Below are 3,905 nucleotides of genomic sequence, written 5' to 3'. Positions count from 1 at the left end.
CAAGGAGGAAAAATCATTAAGATCGTATTTTGGGCCGGGCGCGGTGGCTCAAGCCTATAATCCCAGCACTGTGGGAGGCCGAGGCGGGTGGATCACGAGGTCAAGAGATCGAGACCATTCTGGTCAACATGGTGAAACCCCGTCTCTACTAAAAATATAAAAAATTAGCTGGGCATGGTGGTGTGTGCCTGTAATCCCAGCGACTCAGGAGGCTGGGACAGGAGAATTGCCTGAACCCAGGAGGTGGAGGTTGCGGTGAGCCAAGATCGTGCCGTTGCACTCCAGCCTGGGTAACAAGAGCGAAACTCCGTCTGGGGGGAGAAAAAAAAAAAAAAAAGATCGCATTTTGACAAAAAAATGAAAAGCTACTTGCCTTCTGAAAGAAGGCCATTAGATACCACAGCCAAGTACAAAACCAATAAAATTCAATTCAAAATTGTTTATTGGATGCCTTCTATGTGTAGAACAAATATTCAGCTCTATACAGCAATATTGCCATGCAAATTGCTTAAAACCTGTGTCAGTTTGAATTGGTCAGTGCCTGTGCTGTACTGAGCATCAACTATTATGAATATCATCCTTCACTAGGAGGAAAATGAAATAGGTCTTGAGATCTCCTTTCCAGGAACTCACAACTGGTGGAGAAGCCAGACACCAACTCCAAAAACAGACGAACATTAGCAAGCATTGGGTCTCTGAAAAACAAACAAAATAAAAAGTTATTTAATATAAGACAGATTCTAAATAATATACACAAGAAAAATGCTTTGGAAATATAAGGGGTCAGCCATAGAGGGAACCAGTGGGTGGGTGATATCGCTTGTCTATTTCTTTCTTTATTTTATTTTTGCCAACATCTAATAAGCTCTCATCTTTTCTTCCAAGGGCTTGACAAATAAGGCTATTTTGTTGTTGTTGTTACCTGGGCTAGAGTGCAGTGGCATACTCATAGCTTCCTGTAGCCTTGACCTCCCGGGCTCCAGCAATCCTTATTTGTGAGGCTGAGGTAAGAGGCTTGTTTGAGCCTAGGAATTCAAGGTTAAAGTGCTGCTGCACTCCAGTCTGTGTGATAGAGTGAGACCTTGTTTCTAAAAATAAAAAATAAATCAACATACCAACATGTCTAGTAGGTTTTGAGTTTTTAATATGACTCAGAGTTGCACAGCAGGCTGTGGTGGATATTCGGATCCTTGCAGCTACACTGCTAGCTGTCGGCGCCTCATAGCTGAATCCTTCTCCTGGAATGGCTCTCAGCAAGGGCCTTGCATGAGGCTGCACCCCTTCCTTGGGGTCAGGCAGCATCAAATGAATGGTCTCTAAGGGATACAAAGGCCCACATCTTGTCTCATTGGGGGTAACTTAGCGCTTTTGTCATTCTGTGCCCCCCAAGGCCCAGCGGAAGCCTCTATAGCAACGATACTACAGTTCAACTTCTCCCTCTGTCCAACTCTGCTTCCCTTACTCCCAGGAGTTGTCACTCTGTACTCCCCATAAACAACAAAGCAACGAGCTCTGCATGCACATCTCTGTCTAGGAGTCTGTTTCTGTGGAGCTTTATCTAAGACATAGGTTGTCGAAATATGTTTTAAGTGACCTTCCAGATTCTTAGGACAAACTTCCAGCTTTGTTGAGATTGGCTTTGTCTACTGCTTGGGAAGAATGAGGCCCAAACTGCCTTTTTCCAGACAGACGTGCAAACTTCATACAGTCAGGAGACTTAGTGGTTTCTGGAATGAGAGAGGAATTTTCTGGGACTGGTTACATTAAGTGGGATGACTAGACTGGCAGGTGCCTGCAATTAATCTTCCCTTCCTCAATAAAATGCAGACAACTCAGTGAGATCTGTAGATCTTTGAATGCCCTTGAACTAATCCAATTCTGGCCAACAAAATAGTCACTCATCACAGTAAAAGAATCCCATGGACCAATTTCTCCCTCTGCCTGGAATAAATACTTCCTCTTTCTTCCATTAGGTCTCTCACTGATCCCTCTCCTGCCTAACTTTTCCTGCCAAGACTAAAAGCTGCTCTTTGGAATCTTGGGAGTGGACCTTGACACCTCTGATTCACAATCACGTAACCCTGTGGAATCTGACTAACATCTCTTGTCTTGCCAGCTGTCATCTTTCATCTCTCCTCTTGGCTTTGTGCCTTCTTTCAGCTTAGCTGCAAAGCAGAGATGAGGCTAGAGGGGAGGGTAGTGTTAACGTGTGAAGTTCTTTCTATGTACCAAGCACTGTTCTGGGCACTTCACATTATCTCATTAAACCTCACAATAACCCTACAAGGCAGAAATGGCCGCCCTCTCCCTCTGACACACACAACAAACACCGCAGTTCAAAGAGTTACGTAATTCAGGTCTTTGAGATGTGTAACCTCTCCTTTTTAGGAAGTTATCAGACTCAGCTAGGTCTGCATGGCACTGTGAAGCAATGTCTTGAGTTAATTCTAATGTCACTAATGTTAGTCTTGGTGGAACTCAGTTTGATAGTGGTTTGGATATGAAAGGATCTAACTCTGATTTTATTCCTAAGTCCTTTACAGTTTGAGCTGTCCTAAGGTGTAGGTCGGAAGAGGCATCTGAAACTGGGATGGTCTCCTAACAGCTGCCCAACATTCTTGGATCATGAATGAACTGATTAATGAATTCATTTAACAGGGGTCTACTGCATCTTTACTGCTGATAATGTGCAGAAAGTACTATTCAGAGGTGCTATGACCCGGTGGTTAAGACTCTCAAGTCAAGCTACTTGAGTTCAAATCCAGGCTCTACCACTCAGTAACTGTTGTCACCTTATACCAGATATTATATTAATCTTTTGGGACTTCAGGTTCATCACTTGTAAAATGCAGATAAAAATACTTCATGGGAAGTAGTTGTGAGGCTTAAGCAGGATTGCCCGTGTAAAGGGCTTGGCACACAAGTAACTTCTTGAACCATGGTAGCTGTTATCTTATTATAGGACAAAGCAAGCCATGGAAGAATGGATTCAAATTTCAGGAAACACAGAATCTAGGAGGGGAGATGACATGTGTGTCTAAATAACTATAACACAAATTTAGAAAGTGATGGATGATGTGGAGGTAAAAAGCATATAATAAAACTTGGAGGAAGAAAATATTACTTCTAGGTAAGGAGATCAGGGGAGGCTTCTTGGTTGAAATAACATTCAAGCTGATAGATGATAAACACAATCAGTTTTAAACCTGTGAGCAGAAACCCTATTGTAAACCAGCAAACACTAACCGAAGTCAAAAATAATACCAAACGACAGGCTGCCAGTGCAGAGTCCTGGAAAACAGCACTTCCAATCTGGGTGCCCGAGGGGCAAGATCAGTGCAGGGCAAAACCAGTCCAACCCACAGATCTGCTTTCCGTTCAGTTCCACAACGGTCATTCTGACCCAGGCAAGACTTCTGCCTAGTGACCTTCATCAGGATTAGCTCTGGAGAAGACTCCAAATCAATGACTGTCAGCGAAGGTTCATTAAGTGCATACTGTGAGCCCAACACTGTAGGTATGGGGAAGGATACCCCATGTACACATGAGTGACTCCCTCTCACGGAGCTTATTTAGCCTTGTTAGGAAGATAAGATTAATATTCAAAATGATTTTTATGGCATTTATCATTTTTCCTGTTTGTAAGAACAACACGAGTTCACTGTAGAAAATTCAGAAAATACAGATAATTACATATAATAAAAGCAAATTTATCCCAAATCCCACTACCCAAGATTAACCATAGTTAAAAATTCAAATTATGAATTTTTACAGCCTGGTCCCTGAGATAGGCATCTCATCCCCTCACCTAACACTTGCTCATAGGAGGAGATTCTTGTACAAGTGGATCGTAAGTTTTCCTGTTTTTTCTTTCCCTTCTGGATATGTCTGCCTGGGAATGTGAT

The 3,905-nt window shown here is 42.7% G+C and overlaps 1 long non-coding RNA gene across 1 annotated transcript; it reads right to left on the bottom strand.

The window, feature by feature from the left end:
- Positions 1-419: 419 nt before the first annotated feature.
- LOC116534200 lies at positions 420-3,592 on the bottom strand. Its single transcript, XR_004261626.1, has 2 exons — positions 1,116-3,592; positions 420-695 (listed from the first exon to the last, which is right to left on the bottom strand). It is a non-coding gene; the product is annotated as an uncharacterized LOC116534200 (long non-coding RNA).
- Between the last annotated feature and the right edge of the window lie 313 nt (positions 3,593-3,905).

This window comes from Sapajus apella, unplaced genomic scaffold (assembly GCF_009761245.1).
Source record: "Sapajus apella isolate SASKATOON/1434 unplaced genomic scaffold, GSC_monkey_1.0 scaffold86, whole genome shotgun sequence".
Taxonomy (NCBI): domain Eukaryota; kingdom Metazoa; phylum Chordata; class Mammalia; order Primates; family Cebidae; genus Sapajus; species Sapajus apella.
The sequence above is the reverse complement of the archived record's forward strand: the minus strand, read 5'-3'. Positions and strand labels throughout refer to the sequence as shown.